Here is a 24,579-nt window from a genome sequence, read left to right on the forward strand (position 1 = left end):
AATTTACTTGACTCCATCATTCAGGAAGAATGTCAATACAGCCATCGCTAATAGGAGGAGGATAAAGAATAGGGAAGATGGAATGAGCAGACGAGGAGAAATCTCCCCAGACAGACTTTCGATTTGCAATAGATTTTACTTTTTAACCGATGGTTCCCAGATTGGAAGAGGAGTAGCAGAATGACTCAGAGGGGGGTACAGTACAGCATGTGAGGAGGAGGGGGGGGGGGGTGGTCAGAACAGTACAGTGTGTGAGGAGGAGGAGGGGGGGTCAGAACAGTACAGTGTGTGAGGAGGAGGGGGGGGGGGTCAGAACAGTACAGTGTGTGAGGAGGAGGAGGGGGGGGGTGGTCAGAACAGTACAGTGTGTGAGGAGGAGGAGGGGGGGGGGTCAGAACAGTACAGTGTGTGAGGAGGAGGAGGGGGGGTGGTCAGAACAGTACAGTGTGTGAGGAGGAGGAGGGGGGGGGGGGGGTCAGAACAGTACAGTGTGTGAGGAGGAGGAGGGGGGGTGGTCAGAACAGTACAGTGTGTGAGGAGGAGGGGGGGGGGTGGTCAGAACAGTACAGTGTGTGAGGAGGAGGAGGGGGGGGTCAGAACAGTACAGCATGTGAGGAGGAGGGGGGGGGGTGGTCAGAACAGTACAGTGTGTAAGGAGGAGGAGGGGGGGTCAGAACAGTACAGTGTGTGAGGAGGAGGGGGGGGGGGTCAGAACAGTACAGTGTGTGAGGAGGAGGGGGGGGGGGGGTCAGAACAGTACAGCATGTGAGGAGGAGGGGGGGGGGTCAGAACAGTACAGTGTGTGAGGAGGAGGAGGGGAGGGGGGGGGGGGTCAGAACAGTACAGTGTGTGAGGAGGAGGGGGGGGGGGGGGTCAGAACAGTACAGCATGTGAGGAGGAGGGGGGGTGGTCAGAACAGTACAGTGTGTGAGGAGGAGGAGGGGGGGTGGTCAGAACAGTACAGTGTGTGAGGAGGAGGAGGGGGGGTCAGAACAGTACAGTGTGTGAGGAGGGGGGGGGGGTGGTCAGAACAGTACAGTGTGTGAGGAGGAGGAGGAGGGGGGTGGTCAGAACAGTACAGTGTGTGAGGAGGAGGGGGGGGGGGGTCAGAACAGTACAGTGTGTGAGGAGGGGGGGGGGTCAGAACAGTACAGTGTGTGAGGAGGAGGAGGAGGGGGGGTGGTCAGAACAGTACAGTGTGTGAGGAGGAGGGGGGGGGGGGGGTCAGAACAGTACAGTGTGTGAGGAGGGGGGGGGGTCAGAACAGTACAGTGTGTGAGGAGGAGGAGGGGGGGGGTCAGAACAGTACAGTGTGTGAGGAGGAGGGGGGGGGGGTCAGAACAGTACAGTGTGTGAGGAGGAGGGGGGGGGGGTCAGAACAGTACAGTGTGTGAGGAGGAGGGGGGGGGGTCAGAACAGTACAGTGTGTGAGGAGGAGGAGGGGGGGTGGTCAGAACAGTACAGTGTGTGAGGAGGAGGAGGGGGGGTGGTCAGAACAGTACAGTGTGTGAGGAGGAGGAGGGGGGGGGTCAGAACAGTACAGTGTGTGAGGAGGAGGGGGGGGGGGGGTCAGAACAGTACAGTGTGTGAGGAGGAGGGGGGGGGTGGTCAGAACAGTACAGTGTGTGAGGAGGAGGAGGAGGGGGGGGGGGGTCAGAACAGTACAGTGTGTGAGGAGGAGGGGGGGGTGGTCAGAACAGTACAGTGTGTGAGGAGGAGGAGGAGGGGGGTGGTCAGAACAGTACAGTGTGTGAGGAGGAGGGGGGGGTCAGAACAGTACAGTGTGTGAGGAGGAGGGGGGGTGGTCAGAACAGTACAGTGTGTGAGGAGGAGGGGGGGTCAGAACAGTACAGTGTGTGAGGAGGAGGGGGGGGTGGTCAGAACAGTACAGTGTGTGAGGAGGAGGAGGAGGGGTGGTCAGAACAGTACAGTGTGTGAGGAGGAGGAGGGGGGGGGGGGGGTCAGAACAGTACAGTGTGTGAGGAGGAGGAGGGGGGGTCAGAACAGTACAGTGTGTGAGGAGGAGGGGGGGGGGGTCAGAACAGTACAGTGTGTGAGGAGGAGGAGGGGGGGGGTGGTCAGAACAGTACAGTGTGTGAGGAGGAGGAGGGGGGGGGGTCAGAACAGTACAGTGTGTGAGGAGGAGGAGGGGGGGTGGTCAGAACAGTACAGTGTGTGAGGAGGAGGAGGGGGGGGGGGGTCAGAACAGTACAGTGTGTGAGGAGGAGGAGGGGGGGTGGTCAGAACAGTACAGTGTGTGAGGAGGAGGAGGGGGGGGGGGGGTCAGAACAGTACAGTGTGTGAGGAGGAGGAGGGGGGGTGGTCAGAACAGTACAGTGTGTGAGGAGGAGGAGGAGGGGGGGGGTCAGAACAATACAGTGTGTGAGGAGGAGGAGGGGGGGTCAGAACAGTACAGTGTATGAGGAGGAGGAGGAGGGGGTGGTCAGAACAGTACAGTGTGTGAGGAGGAGGAGGGGGGTGGTCAGAACAGTACAGTGTGTGAGGAGGGGGGGGGGGTGGTCAGAACAGTACAGTGTGTGAGGAGGAGGAGGAGGGGGGTGGTCAGAACAGTACAGTGTGTGAGGAGGAGGAGGGGGGTGGTCAGAACAGTACAGTGTGTGAGGAGGAGGAGGGGGGGGGTCAGAACAGTACAGTGTGTGAGGAGGGGGGGGGTGGTCAGAACAGTACAGTGTGTGAGGAGGAGGAGGAGGGGGGTGGTCAGAACAGTACAGTGTGTGAGGAGGAGGGGGGGGGGGGTCAGAACAGTACAGTGTGTGAGGAGGAGGGGGGGGGGTCAGAACAGTACAGTGTGTGAGGAGGAGGAGGGGGGGTGGTCAGAACAGTACAGTGTGTGAGGAGGAGGAGGGGGGGGGGTCAGAACAGTACAGTGTGTGAGGAGGAGGAGGGGGGGGGGGGTCAGAACAGTACAGTGTGTGAGGAGGAGGAGGGGGGGTGGTCAGAACAGTACAGTGTGTGAGGAGGAGGAGGGGGGGTCAGAACAGTACAGTGTGTGAGGAGGAGGAGGGGGGGGGGTCAGAACAGTACAGTGTGTGAGGAGGAGGAGGGGGGGTGGTCAGAACAGTACAGTGTGTGAGGAGGAGGAGTGGGGGGGGGGTCAGAACAGTACAGTGTGTGAGGAGGAGGAGGGGGGTGGTCAGAACAGTACAGTGTGTGAGGAGGAGGAGGAGGGGGGGGTCAGAACAGTACAGCATGTGAGGAGGAGGAGGGAGGGTCAGAACAGTACAGTGTGTGAGGAGGAGGAGGGGGGGGTCAGAACAGTACAGTGTGTGAGGAGGAGGGGGGGGGGGGGTCAGAACAGTACAGTGTGTGAGGAGGAGGAGGGGGGGTCAGAACAGTACAGTGTGTGAGGAGGAGGAGGGGGGGTCAGAACAGTACAGTGTGTGAGGAGGAGGGGGGGGGTCAGAACAGTACAGTGTGTGAGGAGGAGGAGGGGGGGTCAGAACAGTACAGTGTGTGAGGAGGAGGGGGGGGGGGGGTCAGAACAGTACAGTGTGTGAGGAGGAGGAGGGGGGGTGGTCAGAAATGAGGAAGACAGCGGGTGTATAAGGAAGGGGATGGGCGGGGGGGAGGGGGGTATTCAGGGATCCCTAATGGTGGAGCCGTTTCCTGAGGAAATACCACAGACCCTCACAGACACGGGATGCTGAACGCAGCACGCCTCAACGCATTTTCTTTGTGATAGCTCATATCCTGGTTATGGGCTTATTATTATGAATGATAAGCTGTTTATGTGCGTCTCCGTATCCCTCTCACTCGCGGAAACATAAATAAACATTACCGAGTAAACTGACCTCATTCATGCAGACCACAAAAACCAACAGTAAACAGTTTAAGGTGTAGTAGACACATTTCAGGCCACAGTATCATTATATCCCAGGTATGTTATACAGGTTTTTGTTACACTCAAGAAACTACTAAACTAGCCTATCTAGGAAATTACATTCAAGATCAGGTTTTAACACCAACAACATACAAATACCTACCTGCGTGTGTTGAACACCATATAGAGAGGCAAAGTGAACGTCGCTTCCTGCTTCAGCACTGTACCAGAGATTTTCTTCCGCAATTTATTTTCCCATAGACATTTAATAAAATGCTTATAAAAATAGTTTTACTTGGTCAAACCAAACGGTTCAGCTATATTTAGAATCGGGAGAGACCATAGAACATTTCACTCGGACCAAAAAAAAAAAAAAAAAACATCGAAAAAATCCTTTCTTTAAACCCGAATTTTTTTTAACGTTTCGGTCCGAGTGAAATGTTATGCGATCTCTTCCGTTTCTAAATCTGAACCGTTTGGTTTGAACAAGTAAAACTATTTTTATAAGCATTTTACAAAATGTCTATGGGAAAATGAATGGCGGTCTGGCGGATGAAAATCTCTGGTACAGTGCTGAAGCAGGAAGTGACGTTGACTTTGCCTCTCGTCTCTATTAACTCATTGAGTGCCAGCCACTTTTGGAGAACGGACGCTCCCAGTGCCAGAGTTTCAGAGCGTTTTCAGTGATTTCTCGAGGCCCACAGAATATTGTGTGATATTACTATGTAAAAACCGAACACGCCCAAAGAACGAGGAGACTCTCTTCTATCATCTGCAAAAAAAAGTTTATTGATCCCATTTTCCGTTCTTTAGTTATGAGCCGGAGAAGATAGGCTGTTTTGAGCAAAAATACACTTTTCAAATTAGAAGCTGATTCCGCCTTTTGTGAAATGCAGTATTTCAAGCACATTCACTGAGTCTGAAGATAATATTTTCTGATGTAGTGACGTGGTGTAGTTGTGTGGTGCACTGCGTGCCCCACCCCCCTCTCCCCCCCTCAGCTGCAAACTCCTCCCCACACTACACAGCCTCACGCACCCAGTCTATTTTCGGAGGCTCCGTTTGTGTGCGCCGGGCGGCTCCCAGCGCGACAAGGAAATGCCAACCCGGACTGCAGGGAAAGGTTTGGCCCTTCGGCGTCGGGTGCTGTCTTTCTGGTGGCTAATCGTGTGAAGAAACTATGCAGACAGACAGACAGAGGCAGAGGAGCTCAGTTGTGTGCGCGGATTGACTGCGGTTCGCAGACAACGTCAAGCTGCAGACAGAGCAATCTATATGGCTCTGGCTGCAGCATGCATCGGTTTCTCTTTGATCACGGCTTTTTCCTCCTGTTTTCCGGACCTTTCTGTAATCTGGAGAGCACTGTCGCCACCTACTGTGTTGGTAAAATAGGTTATAGACCTCCAATAGCTACAATATTTGTACAGGAGATGTATCGGGCATTGATCCACGTCCCGCCGTCAAAAAACGCAATTGACGACAATCGTCGTCTTTGGCACTCTACGTTAGTATTCGAATTGACGACAACTGTCGTCATTGGCACTCAATGAGTTAACACACTTACTGACGACTACTCCAGTTAGTTGAAGCCCCGAACCCCATAACTGCATCATGAGCACTGCATCATCATGGACACTGCACTCTGTCTGAACTCTGTTAAATGCGTCTACTGTTGTAGGAGAGCTAAGCGAGAAAACTAGGACACTACCGGGAGCTACGATTAAGAAATCACATTTCTCAAGCACTATAAATGTAATGCACTCACTCATCCTTCCACAACTTTTCCTACTGACTTGGAAAATAATCAAATCTTTCTCTAAACAAAACACCATCCTTCATGGCCCAGAACAATAGGCAACAGGGCGTGCACGTCCCTCCCTATCCTCTCGGGCGCTATTCTACAATTAATTAAGATGGCTGTTAAATCCATCCACTGAGATGGTGAATTCCATCAGAACTCCGGCGAGACCATTTCCCCGCACTCATGCCTTCAAAACAATATGCTCAGGATGATGGAGGACTTCAGCTAATTGATAGGAGATTTCACGCACAGGCAGGCGATATGCAAGCAGACAGTCTGTCTTCACATAACGCTGTGACACACACAGAGACAAGAGGGCTCAACTGACTAGAGGGAAATTTCAAACTGCTGGTAGAAAGAGTGTTCTCTGTCTATGGAACATGTGATGCACATCACGCACCAGGCACTCCTGGGAGGAAGCCAGCCGCGGTGCCAGACTGGAGCGAAGGCACGAGGCCATGGAATGTGCAAACTATCTGTCGTTTGTTCGCACATAGCGAGCGCGTCTGGCTCAGAGAAATATGTCGAGAGGAGAGTGCAACAATAAAAGTGCATCGTATTGCATGTGTTTTGATCATTTCAATCATCTTACTAGTCGCTGTCCGTTTCGCTCTCTTCTGCACACTAGATTGTGTCGTTGCGACTGTCATATGTGACAATTATTGCAGCTTTTCCATTTCAAAATACTGGAATCCATTTCAATAAAAAAAAAGAAAAACACAGCATATGGCTTCATAGCCTGTGAAGCCCCCAGTGGATGCAGATATCAAAGCTGTACAGCTTTTGATGCAGAACATGTAAACAGCAGCCTGGGCCTTTCTGGTGTTAATGGCCAATGCGGAGTTCAAAAAACGCCTGGGTTTGACATCGTTTGGTCGTCTGTCTCCATCCCACGGCTTGATGTGGCACACGGTTGATGTGGCACACGGTTGATGTGGCACACGGTTGATGTGGCACACGGTTGATGTGGCACACGGTTGATGTGGCACACGGTTGATGTGGCACACGGTTGATGTGGCACACGGTTGATGTGGCACACCACACGGTTGGCTGAACGTTAGCTGTAGTGTTTGATTTAATATGAGTGTGACAACAAGCCATGACTTGCCTCCGTAGGCTCAGCACAGCCCCACTGAGACTAGCTGTGCTATAGTACGGTACGGTATGGTTTGGGTCTCCGGCGATCAGCCAGCCACAAAACACCAGGTTTTGAATGAAAGACAATTCATCTCAGTGTTTCCCCTACCATTCTACAGGCCTGGCGGGCCCGCCAGGCCAATGACGCCCCCGCCAGGCCAGAAAAAAAATTGCAAAAAAGAAAAGAAAAGAAAAAATGCTTTTTTTTCCCTGCTCTCCCCGAGATTTCAATAAACCTTTATGGCATATTATTACAATACAACAATACTGGTGTTGACAGTGTTGATGACAGTAATAGAAGATGCCAAATCATTCAAAACAATTAATACGCATTTTGCTTTTAGGAGCATCGTGCCAGCGCTGTTCCAAAACGCTGTTCCAAAACATGTCAACGTGTGTCGTTACCTGGGGAACGCACATCCCATAATACAACTGTTCGCATCGCATCCCATAATAGTATGATGATACTTGGGGCGCCATTGTGAACATAGATGCAAACAGGTTGAACTAAAAGTTTAGCGTCGCCAGCCAGGGCCCCCACCGTTGCGGTCGGGGTACGTTTAAAAATCCCTCCAGGCCTGAAATTTCTTCTAGGAGAAACACTGCGATCTCCAGATCAGTCAACACAGAAACATCAATTTAACATCACTAAAAAACAAAAACGCTGCACAAAACTTTCACAGCAATCATGAGCAGGACGATATTCCACTCTCAAATCCATAAAAGTCAATCCTGTGCGCTGGGATAGCTTTATAGCCAACTTTGGCCCAGACCCACTTAGCTATAAATCTTGGTGAGCTCAGCCAGGGGGCGCTGCCAAGTTTTAAACCCCAACGGAGACACCGGCTGTGGGCCAGACAGGCCAGCAGAGACACAGACACAGCATCCAATACGTGCACACACACATCGTCTATCGATTTCACCTGAAGACGACCCATTAAAAACGTTCCCATTCCACCACGGCAATTCCCAAATTTAATGACTTTGTAGGGAAAACTCCGCCCCATTGTTCCTTGTGGGCGAGTTTCGGGTCGATACGCCGATTTGGGGCCCAGCGTGTGTCTGCTCCTCTTTGACATGTCGGGGGCGGGGCCTAAAGCAGTCAGTCATTCGGTATTCTGGGACGGCTTTGTCGCCATGGTGACCTAGTTTCGCTGTGCTGTCGCTGACTTTGCTCGTGCTCACACACACACACACACACACACTTGTGCAATTCCGCAACACAAAGAGCGTGGACGTTTCTTTGTGCGTGCGTTTCAGAATGCTGCAGCGCTCTCCTCACATGTGGTCAGGCAGCACGCCGCATGCTTCACTAGGCAGGCGCAGCCATTACTCATCTCACTTTCTCTCTGTGACCCTTTCTCCTCTTCTTCCCCCTCTATTGTGTCCTCCCACCTTCCTACACTTCTTTCTCCCTGTAGTTTTCTCACCCTCATAACACACACTTGAGCTGGGCAATAACCGAATTTTAAACTACAAGTGTCAATTTTCATTTGTCACACCAGGGCCATGCAAAAAAACAAACATATATATATATATATATATATATATATATATATATATATATATATATATATATATATATATATATATACATGTATATTCCCCCGCCCATTGTAAGTCAGGTTAGACGCTGAGCCACACTTCAACTATACTTTGTTCTTTTAGTATTCTTAAAGAATACTCAGTGCTGGAAGGAAGCAATGAGAAGAGTGTGAATAAAAGTGTAATACAAACAGAACAACCTCTATCCCAAAAGGGGATGCTGTTTGATTGTCCTTAGGCTCGGAAAAATATTGAGCAACACACTGCATGCTGTCTAAATGCATTGTGACTACTTCAAAGTAAAATGCGTGCAATTCGTTCAGCCGCCTACGAGCCTACCAAAGTAAAGGTACGAGTTGTGCAGCGGGAAACGCCAGGCAGAGGTAAACAAACGCTCCTACTCAAAAGGAGCAGCGGTGAACGAGTGACAAGGCAACTGTTTCACTAGAGAAGAACGTAGCTTACTGGACCCTGTGTGAACTCTCTGCGCTCGGAGGCAATCACTAAATCCATCATATTAGCATGTGGCACAAATGGCCGCTATACGGTTAGATTAGAAAACAGTGTGGTTTCAACAGCATGGTGACAAAAATAGCACGTAATACATTTAATCGATACAAAAAAAAAAAAAAAGTGGTTGTGTTAATGTGTGCATGAGTAAGTGTAGTGTGGGGTGTTTGTGTGTGAGCACGTCTGGTGATGTGTGTGTTGTGAGTGGTAGTGTGTGTGTGTGTGTGGGTGTGGGTGTGGGTGTGTGTGTGTGTGTGTGTGTGTGTGGGTGTGGGTGTGGGTGTGTGTGTGTGCGTGTGTGTTTGTTTGTTTTTCACCTGCAGTGGCTGCTACATAACACCACCGAGTGAAGCCTTGTCAAAATCTGTTCTGGTTGAATTCTCTCTCACTCACGCACACACACACGCACACACACACACACACACACACACACACACACGCGCGCACAGTGACTCACTCACACACACTCACACACACACACACACACACATAGTGACTCACTCACACACACACACATACACACACACACAAACACACACACGCACAAACACGCACAAGTGTGACCATAATCACATCGCAGGTGTAGCATCTGACCTACTGCTACTACACACACTCTCTCTCTGTCTTCTTCATCTGTGTCAATATCATCATTTCCCTTTGCTCCTAGTCTCTCCCCTCATTAGTCTTCTCTGCCTGCCTGCCTCCCCCGATCCCTCTCTCCCTCATCTCCCCTCTCCCCCTCTCCAGTCAGAAGTAGGGCACAGTGGCTCCACTGTTTATAGCAATGCAGCTGCAAACAGGCAAGAGAGGAGAAAGCAAGGAAGAGAGGAGGAGAAAGAGAGAAGTGGAGAGGCAGAGGGAATGTAAACCGTGATGCCGCCTGAACACGGCGGCATCACTGTTAGCATAACTATTAGCATAGCTCGATTACTTCTGTCTGTACTCCCCCACCACCTATTTCCATAAAAGCCATCTCAACCGTAGTGTCAAAGTCTGCGTTTATGACAGGATGATCAGTGTGACCAAGTCATTATATACAGCAGACACACACTGACACACACACACACACAGACACACACACACACAGACACACACACACACAGACACAGACACACAAACACTTACTTTACATGCAACAAATCATCTATTACTTAGTATCGCAGTTGCATAATTAATATAGAATACAAAAAGTAGGTTAGTAGCAGTGTTAATATACATAACACGCTGTATTCTTTCATCTTTAATTAACAGACTAAACGAGCAAGAGCATAATGATTACAAAACCAGGCTACTGTAGTCGACTTTGACTATGATGCACAGCAGCAGCTTGTGGGAGCAGCATAGGCACAGTAGTAGCCTACACACAGTCTCTCAATAAATTAGGTCAATTTCTTAGAATGAAAACTGGGACAAACACGAAGGTGTAATCTAATTAGAACACTACAACAAGGGAAACACTGTATTCTGGCTCCTTGGCCTGCATCCTTCCCATCCCCATAGCTCGTCTACTCTCATTACCCGCATTCAAGACAACTTGTAAGTTTCAACACACTACCTGGTGATATATTTGCACTCATCACGCTGCACTTCCCGCTCGGGCCAAAAACCAAACACAGGCTACAGGTTGCTAAAGCAACCCGTGTTCAGTTAGCATTGTAGCTACCTACTAGCTAACAAGGCTGAATGCTGAATTTCACATATCGCTCTAATCAGAGCGATACATAGGAGGACACAAACAAATATTAACGTTAACATTACATAATTAAGACATCAAATTTTGTGTTAAAACGTCAACAAACGTCTTTATAGTAATTCTGTGATTACCATTAACACATTCAGTGCCAGCGACGCCATATGGCGTCATTAGAAATTTACCGTAGAGTGCCAGCGACGCCAAATGGCGTCAATAACTCGAATTTTTTTTTTTGACGGGGGGGTGTCGATCTATGCCTCTTACATCGCCTCTTACAATATTCAGAGGTATTGAATGTGTCTAACCTATTTTACAGAACCCTTAGGTGGCGACAGCGCTCTCAAGATGAGAGAACGTGGAGTGAAACACACAGAAGAAGTCATTGGGGGGAAGGAAATCGCATCGCATCCGTCCGTATGCAGCGGCTTCATTGAAGCAACGTTTAGCTGTGCCCCTGCAGCAGCCAATCTGCTATCACAATTGAGCACCTCGGTGCGCTGCAACAGCCTCCGTGTCCGCTGCAACACATGATCAGCCGTGGATTTGTTATTATTCTCAACTCGAAGCATGGGAGCTGGTACACGCGGCTGTAAAAAAGCAGGATCTAGCGGACTTTTTCAGTGCTGAGCACAGGCAGAGAAAACTGCAGAGCAGAGACACTCCTCCCACAACGGGGGGGGGGGGAGGAGGAGGGGGGGAGGTGGGCACGCAGAGCCAAGTACACAACACAGACCCAGACAGCAGGACAGGGTTGGCAAACGCAAGCCAGAATATCCGATGCCCACCAGCAGCAAAAGATCAGCAAGAAGCTGCAACCAGCAGCGCATGCAGGCGCCAGCGCTGCTGGTTTCAGCTAAAAATATTATTCTTCCAAACAAAATTCCCTTGCCTTCACTGTTTTATTGAAGGAAATTATTTTTGAGGTGTGACTACATCAGAAAATTAGCTTCAGAGTCAGTGATGTGCTTGAAATGTTTAATTTCACAAAAGGCTCATTATCTCAGCTCGTAGAAAAAAAGCTCTGTTTTTCGTTCAATCAAGCTATCTTCTCCGGCTCATAACTAAAGAACGGAAAATGGGATCAATAAACTTTTTTTTGCAGGTGATAGAAGAGAGTCTCATCGTTATTTGTGCGTGTTCAGTGTTTACATAGTAATTATTAAAGAAATTATATGACTGTTTTAAAATGCATTGCGGCCTATGTGGCACAGCAAGCAACCTTTTGCCCAAGGGCCGTGGCACTGAAAGTGTTAACGATACAAGTCGCCATTTTGATGTGGCTATGACGTCAATTCGGACAAAGCGGAGCTCTGGATGATACCCGAATTTCTGATCTGTAATTCCGACCTGGCCGAGCGTTGAATTCACTTTTTACAGGTCGGAACCAAAAATTTTCCCGGCGGTCCGAGTTGTCATGAACGCGGTATATATATATATGCTACTATATATATACATTTTCAACTCCTCCCTGACTGTAGTGTGGGACAGCATACATCCTGTACTACCTTTGAACATGTCATGCATTTACACACTATTATAAGTGGCTGTTATATTAGTATATGTTGATAATAAAACAACTGTAACAAGATGTGTTGTCATAAACTACACTTGGAGATTTGATGAAAATGGCATATAGAGGATGCAAAGGAACATAAGCTACCATAAGGCAAAAATCACCACTGCTAGAGAACAAAGTAAACCATACTGCTTCAAGTATGTGCTTTTATAATCATCTGCATAAGAGTAGTTTGAGTCATAAAATCTGCAGTAGCTCCAAAACTGGGTTGGACATGCAGCCGAAATGTAAAAGAGCCCACACAGCACAGTACACACAGCACTACACACAGCACACTACACACAGCACAGTACACACAGCACTACACACAGCACTACACACAGCACTACACAGTACACACAGCACTACACAGTACACACAGCACTACACACAGCACTACACAGTACACACAGCAGTACACAGTACACACAGCACTACACAGTACACACAGCAGTACACAGTACACACAGCACTACACAGTACACACAGCACTACACACAGCACTACTGTACTACAAAACAATGCAGTGATCAAACACAGGTAGTGCCAGTAACGAGCCGCCAGAGTTCTGCTCAATGATCTGATGCAAGGCAGTTAGGGTTGTCCCGATACCACTTTTTTGCTGACCAAGTACGAGTACGAGTACTGACATCTGGGTACTTGCCGATACCGAATACCGATACAGAGTATTTAATTAGGGGTCGACAACGTGTTTTTGTTATGCCTTATGGTTAATTAAAAGATAACTTTTCAAGATAATGGGTTTTAGTCATTTTCTTAAGTATATAGCCTATTATCTGCAGAAGTATAGGTTTAACAAGACCACACAAATTTCGCATAATGGGTGACACCTACACTTGATAGTCTCTTCTCTTGATGCCTTATGAAACTAAAGTTTCCCATTAAATAAGGAAATCAGGTTTCCCATTAAATAAAGAAGTATGCTATGAATCAACCATTTAAACCACATATCTGTGCATCTTCTTTGTATTTGTTCTGCTGGTCTATTTTCATTAAAATAGAGGTTCCTCGTGTTTTTATGTTCATTATGTTGGGTCTCGTAGTTAGATTACTACTTTAATGTTTATTGTAAAAAACAAACTTTATCATGCTTTTATTTTGAACCGGAAGTGAAATTGTTGCTAAATTCACGGAAATCAACAGGCTCTTTCATACACAGATCGCGCAAAAATTGCCGTTTAGGAGTCCCGTAAAGCCAGCCGCCTCGCCACAGAAATTGCTTTCACACGAGCCAAGCAGCACGGCCACATTACCGTGCTGCTCTGTACTTTCAGGTGAAATCCCCTGCTCCCGCATTGAAAGGCGAGCGGAGGGATTTCCTGCTCCTCCTAGCCCAAATTAATATTTTCATAGGTTAGTGTAGCCTAGGCTACTGTATGATGAACGAATTCATTCAACAAGACTTCCCTCCTAGTCCTCTGAGCAGGGAGGATAGTGCACTCGCATGGTGGGCGGGCAGATCGATATGGTGTCCTACTAAAATTGGAACGATACACGACCGCCCGCATATCAAACAGCTGCAGTCTGCATAACGTTCGTCGGGGGAATAGTATAGGCTATAAATGCACATGACTACTTAATGTTAACTAATGTCAACATCGTTTGAGCATAAAGCCTAACCGCACGGAGCATTCCTCCTGGCGTCCCTGCAGTCATGATTGTATAGGCTACTTTTTTTACTTTCACTACTGCACTTTCTTGATCACATGAGGTGATTTCCCCTGTCATTTTTTTTATGAATGAGGAGACCATTCGCACCTTTTCCGGCTCGCTGCGACGGCCTTTCAAGTGGAGGCGGGTTGCCAGGTAACCCGGCGCTGTTACTACCTCCCGTCGCGGGACAAAAGGCTTAAAACAATTGTCCACCAAAGCGCATTCACGACTTTCACATCGGAGGCGCTAATCCTATTTTCCGTGCATTTTTCGGCTTTCAAGGCCGGTGTGAAAGAGCCTAACCTTAGTTCCAATTTTAAAACGTTAAACTTTAAGGCAGTATGGATTACGGGACACGTAGCACGTATTACAACGATCTGGTAAGCCTTTGCTTGTTCCACAGCACTGTGTTGTCTGCTAATAGAGCAACTAATGTTAACCTGTAAGTTGAACAGAACGTTTTCTAGCTTGCTGCAGGCTACGCGGCTAACTGCAGTGCAGAGCTAATGCAGTCAGACAGTGAATGGGGAAGCGATGCAGTGCAGGCTGTAGCCCTATCAGCTGATTACTGACCTGATTGTAGCTGTGTTTCCATTACAGTTTTTCGCAAAAGAATTGCGATATTTCTACAACTTCGACAATGTACAATTGCGACTTGTAGGCGTTTCCATTGAAGTTGCGTTTGAGTGATTCCCCGTTGCAGCAGCTGCCACAGTGATTACGCACGGGGATCTGCCCCATATCCCGTCCCCTGCATGCTCAAATCCAACCAATGGTCAATGCAAATCCCAACATGAAGTTACAATGCATATAAACGAGCCTGATTATCAATTCAAAAGAAAATGAGTCGCAAAATGTTGCTGGCTGCGTGAATGCAGTCAGCGCGACAGGCAGAGGAAAAAAGGTAGCCTAATAGCCTACAACTGGTCCGATTTAGAGATGGAGGGGGGAAAAGGCTGATTTGGTTCTATAATTGCACCTGAAACGTGTGCAATGTATTAGCCTACTCACAGTCACTGTATTCACTTCAGACAGCACCACCGCACCAGTGTGTGCTTTTCATCCTCTCATCTCGCCGCTGTGCCAAATGCGCGCACACAGGCAGCCTGCTGTCACCATGGACCGATTTCTGCCATTAAACATTATCTAATTTGCCCGGCTACGCTTTTGCATAACACTCGTCTTTCTGCTAGGTAGCGTTGCTTCAAAGTTTTCCACTTGCTGCGGAGGTTTTGACACGGCTATCGAACCTTACTTACCAAACTTATTTTCCGCTCCTTTTCCAAGGGATAATATGGGTCACATGACGTGCAAATGCGAAAAATGTGTTTCCATTACACTTTTGCGATAAACTTCTATATCGACACGTCTGAAAAACCACCTCATGAGAGCGAAAAAACTTTTTGCGATATTTGGGAGGTTTTTCGAAATTCACGTGTTTCCATTACCCAATTTCTATTGCGATATTTAGATTTTGCGCATTTCTGAGGGTAATGGAAACACAACTACTGATAGCTTTTTATTTCTCCTCACAAAGCGCTCCAGGTAGAGATGCAAACAAACAGGCTGTTATAGTGAAGCTTCTCTGCATGCATTAACAGCTGTGTGAGCCTGACGCTGGCTTGCTACTTTGAGGTTAATGTCACGTTGCATGCCGTAGGTGTAAAGTGGCATCGGGCGCAGTATCGGCACCGTGTCAGTATCGGCACCGTGTCAGTATCGGGCGGTATCGGGACATCTCTATAAGTTACCAGTGTAAATCACTGCTGTCGTACGACAACTTTCTACCTCTAGAGGGCTTTTCACACTACATGCTGTTAGGCCGGGGCTATCTAAGCCCTGGGCTAAAGCTGCATTCACACCAACCTATTAAAGTTTTAGAGAGCGATAGGGAGAAAATTCGCTCGTCGCCCGAGATGAAATATCCCAACTCGAACAAAATTACGCTGGCATCAGTCGCTCGCTGTTCAACGCTGATTGGCTGCCGTGTGAGAGTGAGTCAAGGATCACACTGGCTTGGAACAAACTGCATTGACAGCTGATTGACAGGCTGACATGAAGTGAAGTCTGTACTACCGGTATAGAGCTTGCGTTAGGAGCACGCTGATAGGCTTAGCTTGTAAACAACTACGGTGGCTCGTAGTGGACAAATATCATGACATGGCGTAACGTTATAGCCCCCAGATGTCCGTCAATTATTGTGCCTGTTGACGAGCGATTTAAACAGAGCGACAGAGTGATTCCAAAGGGTTGAATCGAGCGACAGAGAGAAAAATAAATATCTCGGTGTGAACACAGCTTAAGAGTAGGGCTAAGCTAGCCCCAGGCTAACTTAGCCCCTTTTCACACACACACACACACACACACACACACACACACACACACACACACACACACACTGTTAACCCATGTTAACCTAAAACCAGGGCTATGCCATTCACATTGTTTCCTTGTCACCATCTCACACTGGTAACTTTTAGCTTTGCTGTTAGTGTGTTTAGATAGAAAGTCGGGGTTAGGGGGTAACCCTGCTCCAGAGCTAGTCCAGCTACCCGGGGCTGCAGTCGGGGTTAGCCCACTTTGGAGTGGGCCAGGATTGTGCAAGTGTGAAAGCTTTCTTAGCCCTGGGTGTTTTAGAGTTCCGGGCGAGCCAGAGGACCCAGGCCCGGAGTCTGGTACGCTTTCAGGGTTCATCAGGTATAAATAAGCCTGGCTCAGATCTCAAAGCTTGCGGTGTCGCAGGTGTGTCTGTCAAGACACGGTCTATGTCTCTGGAGGCAACTCCAAGTATCTCGTCCGGGTTCAGATGCGGACTTGGGGTACTGTCTAACCCCCAGGTAACTCCAAGTATCTCATCCGGGTTCACATGCAGACTGCAGACTGCCATAGGCTTCATCTCCACGATCACCATCTTGCGTGGGACTCTGTGATCGTGGCATGGCTACTTATAGCGTCCACTCGCTAGTCAGAAGTTATGACATCATCAGTGGCCCGTCATGGAGTTATGACATCATTAGTGGCCCATCATAGAGTTATGACATCATCAGTGGGCCGTCATAGCGTTATGACATATCATATGTGGCTAGTCACATCTCACATGATGTCACAGGCACCCCGCAGGCACCATTGTGAGGTCATCTTGCAGTGATGATGTCATCGTGGAAGCGTCGTCCGGAAGCAGCCAGGGGCCTAGCCGGACCCAGAAGCCCCAGGATCTGCTCCGGGGTCCGGCCGGCCTGGTGTTGATGCAAAGCCTTTTAAACAGCTCTTTTAACAGCTCTCTTAGCCCCAGGGCTGAGTAGGACCCCGGCTAAGTGTAGTGTGAAAAGTCCTTAGGTTGGCCCTTTTTTCCCCACTATAACCTACTCCTTTTTCCCTGTAATGGAATGGAACACAATGTTATGTAGCAATTATTTTTTGCTGACCCCGGGGGTAAGTCAACCGTGTGACTGAGCACTGGGCAACCTCAACAACACTCTTGAAAAGATGCCATTGTGGAGTTGTGAGATTTCTGCAGGAAACATGATATTTGTATAAACTCCACCATCTCAGTATGACAGATTCTAGACAAATCACTTCTTGTCATTTTCAACTTCCTGTCTTGTAGCTGTCCCACTCACTGGCATGTTCCCTCTACATTCACAGTGAGGAGAGCGCTGAGCTGCCACCGCAAGAACTATCACCACTCATCATCAAGAAGATTGGAATAAGAATAAAATCACCATAAAATAACAGTTTCTCCGCAAACTGACACACACACACATGGGAATAATGGTTAGGAATAGCATCCGGCTAGCTACTATATAGACATCAACAATGAAGAATTTCTCCAGTAAGAGAATTCAATACCATGAAATGCATAAAGGTATCAGAAATAAAAAAAAACATAGTTACTTCCTTTTTGTGTGTCTTTTTTGCACATCAATTGTATATAGTAATCAGGTCAAATCAGCGCTACGTAGGCGTCAGACAATACTTCAAGTGTAGTACTCAGAATTGCTATTGGCACTGAGAAGAGGATAATAGCACATCAGTATTAGGAGTATACTGTATATAGAGAGTACTACTTCATCCTGTTACAAACACGGACAGAAATCCAGGCAAAGCAACCTACAAATGTGAGCTGAATAACAGTTGGATGATGAGAGAATGAGTCAGAGATCTCAAATATAGAATCACCACTTACATCAAACTGGATACTGGATACAAAAAAAGGATCTTATAGTATAACCCACACACACACACACAAACAATGATACCTGCGCACACACACATTTGACACACACCCAGCGTATCATAGAGTTTCTCCCAATAGACTTTCGCCAATCAATCAGCATTATGAATCCAATTGATTTCTCCCATTTAACGCACGTAACGCATGATTTCTCCCATTTAACGCACGTAACACATGATTTCTCCCATTTAACGCACGCATGCATGATTTCTCCCATTTAACGCACGCACGCATGATTTCTCCCATTTAACGCACGCACACATGGAGCCAGACACTTACTGATTTTCTCCTCTGCTTGGAAGAAGGGGAAGCAGCACAGCTGACCCATGGCGACTCCTTCCCTCTCCTCTCCTGTTCTTCCCCTCGCCTGTCTGTCACCCCTATTCTATCTCTCTCGCCCTTTCTTTCAGACAGGCGGACGGAGCGAGAGACACCGGCTTCTGTCCCTTCCCCTCTCTCTCTCTCTCTCTCTCTCCTTCTGTGTCACTTGCTGTCTTTCTCCTCCTGGAACGACAGATGGACGGGTGGATGGAAGCAAAAAAAAAAAAGAGAAAAGAAAATCCCGTTGCCTCCGTGCAGTCCGAAGAGACGTCAAACAAAAATCAACGGCCGGATCTGTGCTCTTGCTCTACTTTGCACTGACAGGGAGGAGGGGTGTGTGTGTGTGTGTGTGTGTGCGAGAGCGAGAGAGAGAGTGTGTGTGTGTGTGTGTGTGAGAGAGAGAGAGAGGAGAGAGAGAGTGTGAGAGAGAGAGCTGGTGTGTGTGTGTGCGCGGGGGGCGAGAAAGAGTGTACGTTTTTATGTGTGCGTGTATGAAGTGGTGAAAGCGGAGGGGTGTGTGTGTGTGTGTGTATGAGAGAGAGAGAGAGAGTGTGTAGAAGGGGAAAGCAGAGGAGGGGTGAGCGTCTTTGTGTGTGAGTGAGCAAGCTTGAGTATGTATGCAAGAGAGAGAGAGATTAAGTGTGGCAAGTGTGTGGAAGGGGGAAAAGGAGCGGTGTACTGTATGTATGGAGGCGACAGCAAATACGTGTGTGTGTGTGTGTGTGTGTGTGTGTGTGTGTGTGTGTGTGTGTGTGTGTGTGTGTGTGTGTGTGTGTGTGTAGGGGGGAGGGGGGCTAGAGGCTCCACCCCACCCCCCTCCTCACTGTAGCTTGAATAATGGTTGCAGAATAGCCAGCAGCTGCCTGCTGCTGCTACTGTCTGCTGCGTTATTTGTGGAATTTATATTTGCATATATTTAGGGTCCAAATATCCCAAAATCTACAAAATGTGTCACACGTGGGGGACAATCCTTCAGGGGGTTCCTTTGTAAACGCGTACATTTTAGAGGAGAGGCGGGTTTCGAGTCAGGTTAGAGATGGACAAAGAAATATAAGAATATAATATGTGAACATTAACAGCTATGTGTTCAGTATTTATTACATGAACTAACTTGTATGCTGCGGTCATTAGAAAAGAGCTTTGGTCCCGGGTGGCAAGAATGAGGCGATATTCGCTCGGCATTTTTCAACTTGAGCGAATAATTTGCGTGGTGGGGAGTGCGTCTAAATGAACAGTTAATAATAGTATTTCAGAGATGCATCAACATAAGTGTGTGTGTATGTTGAGCTCAGTGATCTGGTTTCTCTCGACGTTTTTCCAACTTGAGCGAATCATTTGCGTGGTGGGGAATGCGTCTAAATCAATAGTTAATAATAGTCTTTCAGAGGTGCATTAACACAAGTGTGTGTGTGTGTGTGTGTATGTTAAGCTCAGTGATCTGGTTTCTCTCTCTGTCCTTCCCCCTCTTTTTCCATTTTCTTGACCCACTAACCCAATCTGGACGACGTGCCACCTCACCCCACTGTTCCTCTTCCATCGGTCTCTCCTCCGTTTTCCACTTCACTGTCTCACCCTCTTTCTGTCTGTCTGCATACTGGCCTACAGCTCTCCTCTTTCTCCACTTCTCCATTTTATTTCTCTCACTACTACTCTTCTCTTTCTCTTATTCCTCTCTCCCCCGTTCTCTCTCTCTCCTCTCTGCACTCGACTACATATAATAGTCGGGCCTGGACGATGACGGATTACACGGAAAGGGATTACATTAATCTGATTAGTGAAAAAGGTTAAGCGTAACGGCGAGTAATGAGATTGCAGATTAAGTTGTAGATAGTTAAGTTGAGTACTTGTTTGATTACACTGTAAAACATACGATTACATCATTCCCTTTCTAAGTTTAGGGTGCGGTGCCAATTTCAAAGAGGTTACCTCTGGACCAAAATACATTTAGGAGAAGGAAAAGTAGGCTTTGTCTCAGTAAGGTAACTTGTGCATACTGTGTGGCTGTGATGGTAGAGAGAGAAAAAATCAAATCCAAAATAAATATGACATATGAATTAAGTCTAGTCTCTAGTGTATGTAGCTCATATAGCTGAAGGATATTTCTTCCACCATAGGAGTGTATCTAGCCAAATTCCTCCACTGTGTTACACACACACACACACACACACACACACACACACACACACACACACACACACACACACACACACAATGTTTACAGTGCGTGTCAATACCGTGAGTAAGACAATAGTCTGCTTAAGCCGTTTATATAAACTGACAACTCCCCATAATAATCCTGTTTCCGGTTTAACAGATGTTCAACACATTATCTGTAGAGTAATAATGTGACAATTCATGAACACACCTAGATCTTACACTAGGTGCGGTCGTGTGGAACGGGAAGCAAACAGAATCCATTTGTTGAATGTCAACTTATAAGCTGTTAAAACAACATCTAGACACAAAAGCCCACAGCTGAATTGTTTAATGTCAACTAATAAGCTGTTGAAATGTTACCAATACTCTGTCGACTCTCTGTAGGCGTGTGAGCGCATAATGATGGACACTATTCTAATCACATAGACGAGTCTGAGTCTGAATACAGACCATCTGCTGACTTTGGTGGAGTCAAAACAACCTGGTGGCTAAATGCTCAAAAGACAGCGGAGATTATTGTGGATTACAGTCCCACCCTCCCCCATCACCCTGGGTGACTCCCCCAGTCAACACCGCGGAGTCCTTCCGCTTCCTGGGAACCATCATCAGCCAGGACCTGAGATGGGAGCTGAACATCAGAGCTCTCACCAAGAAGGCACAACAGAGGATGTACTTCCTGCGGCAGCTGAAGAAATTCAAAGTGCCAAAGGCAACGATGGTGCACTTCTACACCTCCATTGTTGAGTCCATCCTCACCTCCTCCATCACCGTCTGGTACGCTGCTGCCACTCTCAAGGACATCAACAGCCTGCAGCAGTGCATCATCGGCTGTGCTGAGAAGGTGATCGGATGCAACCTGCCAACCCTTCAGGACCTGCACACCGCCAGGACGCTGAAGCGGTCTCGTAAAATCATGACCGACCCTCCCACCCCCGGACACAAACTCTTCGAAACGCTCCCCCTCGGCAAGAGACTGAGGTCTGTCAAGACCAGAACCTCTCGCCACAAGGACAGCTTCTTCCCAACTGCCACCGACCTCATCAACAAGGCCCGAAAGCCCCCTCTACTAACGACCCTATCACTGCATACTGACACTAAGACAAATTCCTTGTATGTAATCTTGCGGCAATAAAACTGATTCTGATTTGTTAGCTTGCTGTCAAAGCATGAAAAAGGCAGCATTTATAATTGTCATTATGGATTCATTGCACACCCATTGCCACAGCCAGCCTCAGGTTGACCTCCCCAAAATGTCCTTTGACACCTCCCTCTTGCGGTCTTATTCACCTTATGTAGCCCCGCCCACTTGACCCGTTTGCGTTACGACTTCCTGTTCAAAATGCCGGCTGTCTTACCTGGTCAAAGCAGAGATCGTCTCTGGTCAAAGCTGGTGACTGACTGGAAGCAGGCTGCGCGGATACGCTCTGCCACAGGAAGTGTAAACACAATCCGTTCCGATTGTGTTTACGCTTCCTGTTAGTCTCTCGAGCCAGACTGTCTCTTCTACATGAGGTGAATATTGGCTATCTGTGGCAGCCCACACTGAATTCAAAAGCATGGTGCTGACTGAGCAAGGCTGCTAAGGAAACTGCGCCCCCATACCCCCCAGTTGAGCCAAGCCCAGCATGCCAGCCTGCGCTCTGCTGCTACTACCCGCTTAGCTCTCACTTCCCTGAGGCTAGCTGGCCATTGCTGTACCAGGCCTAGACTGTTTAAATGACCTAGACTATCTAGACCCTTCTCCCTCCTCAGTCCTCGCCCAAAAATGCTGGTATAACATTGCCATTCCAGTCAGAGCAGTACAGTCACATGTAAAATGTACTATGTACTGCATTAATAGTGTTCGATATGCTAGTAGGGATTTACCTGATTCAACTGTGTATCAAGGGCATAGAAAGTCCTGCATGACCATAAAGACATCAGAACACCCAAAAAGTTGAATAAAATGTGTCTTAAAATGTCAAAAATAAATTCACCAAACATTGCTCTTGATGAGATTAAATGCAGGAAAAACTGATGATATAAATCCAGCAATAAAAAAGATCCAAATCCATTTACAGACAGATTTGAAAAACGTAAAACAATTGGTACGAATCAGAACAGTACCAATAAAACTCTACCCGATACCTCTCCCAAACTACTAGCTACTAAGCATGTATGATTTTATTCTCCATCCACCACGGTATGATATGTAGCAGGGGTGGGGGGAAAAAATCGATTCACCTAAGTATCGTGATTTTTAACTCATTCAGTGCCAGCCACTTTTGGAGAACGGATGCTCCCAGTGCCAGAGTTTTCAGAGCGTTTTCAGTGATTTCTCGAGGCCCACAGAATATTGTGTGATATTACTATGTAAACACCGAACACGCACAAGAACGAGCTGGCTCTATTGTATCATCAGCAAAAAAAAGTTTATTGATACCATTTTCCGTTCTTTAGTTATGAGCCGGAGAAGATAGGTTGTTTTCAGCGTTTTCAGGCTTTTCAAATTATTAGCTGAGATAATCCGCCTTTTGTGAAATGCAGCATTTCAAGCACATTCACTGAGTCTGAAGATAATATTTTCTGATGTAGTGACGTAGTTGTTGTGTGATGCCCTGCGTGCACCACCCCCCTCCCCCCCTCCCCCCGTAAACTCCTCCCCACACTGCACACAGCCTCACGCAACCATTATATTTTCGGAGTGCTGCGTTTGTGTGCTGCTGTCGGCTCTCAGCGCCACAGCAGGGAAGAGCCAACCCGGATTGCTGAATGGTTTGGCGTCAGGGGCTGCTTTCCTGGCTGCTAATCGGTTGGAGAAACTATACAGACAGACAGACAGACAGACAGGGACAGAGGGGCTCAGTTGTGAGCGCGGATTGACTCCTGTTCGGAGCCAATGTCAGCTCCCGCGACAGAGCAAATGGCTCTGGGAGCATGCATCGGGTTGTCTTTGATCCACGGCTTTTAGGCTGTTTCTCGGACCTGTCTCTAATCTGGACTGCACCGAGCAAGCACTGTCGCCACCTAATGAGTCCGTAAAATAGGTTATACACCTCCAATAGCTACTATAGTTGTACAGGAGCTGCGGAAGGCTTTGATCGACGTCCCACCGTCAAAAAACGCATTGGACGTCGAAGGACGTCCGTGGCATTCTACGTCACTATTTAATTGGACGTCGAAGGACGTCCATGGCATTCAATGAGTTAATGTCACGATTTTTTGAATCGATCTTTTATTCCAGAATCGATAATCGCAAAAAAAAAAAAAAAAAATTGGTGCTTGCAGTCAGGCCACTCACTGAACAGCAGGCCAGGCGCCGCCTACTGGTTTACTAGTGGTTTTATTACTTTATTGTTAGTCTGAAGTAATAATTACACTTCAGGGTTAAAGTGGGTGCATCTCATTGTAAAATTGGACTTCAAACAGCCCAAATCTGGCTTCAAACGGCCCAAATTGGGCTTCAAATGGCCCAAATTTCACGGGCGTCGGCCCATATCGGCCTGGCCTGCTTGGTATCTAATGCCCGGCCTGAATTATGATCCCAGTCCGCCCCTGTTTTTAACTATATCGCCCAGCCCTACTCATGATATATAATATACAGTCTCTAGTGTATGATTAAACTTTTCCCATGTTCTAGTGTAAAAAAGCAAACAAACTGAAAAAAGAAAAGAAAATAATAAACAAAAATCGCAATAAATCGTAATATCGAATCGCAATAATCGTAGAATCGCAATACTTAAGAATCGCAATATAAATCGAATCGGATTCGGCACCCAAGAATCGTGATAGTATCGAATCGGGAGATAAGTGAATCGCGACAGCCCTAATATGTAGATATGTATATATATATATATATATATATATATATATATATATATATAGATATATATATATATATATATATATATGGTATGATGACTGGAGAGAGCAGGGTGGTGTGTAATATTAGATTAAATGAGCGATACTGCTCTTGAATCAGAAGGCCTTGGTTCAAGCCCTCTTCAGGCTGTTAACAGCAGGCATCACTTTTGCTGATCTGACCTTGAGTAGGACAATGAGCCCCTCGCTGCACATGGGAGCAGGCAAGTCAAGAGCATTGTCTCTTGTGGGGATCATCAATGCAGCATCA

General features: G+C 47.5%; 1 protein-coding gene across 1 annotated transcript in view; it reads right to left on the bottom strand.

The window, feature by feature from the left end:
• Positions 1 to 24,579, bottom strand: part of akap7 (A-kinase anchoring protein 7) — a 61,987-nt gene that overhangs the window by 5,341 nt on the left and 32,067 nt on the right. The gene's annotated exons all lie outside the window — the stretch shown is intronic.

Source organism: Poromitra crassiceps (genome assembly GCF_964638095.1).
Source record: "Poromitra crassiceps genome assembly, chromosome: 9".
NCBI lineage: Eukaryota > Metazoa > Chordata > Actinopteri > Beryciformes > Melamphaidae > Poromitra > Poromitra crassiceps.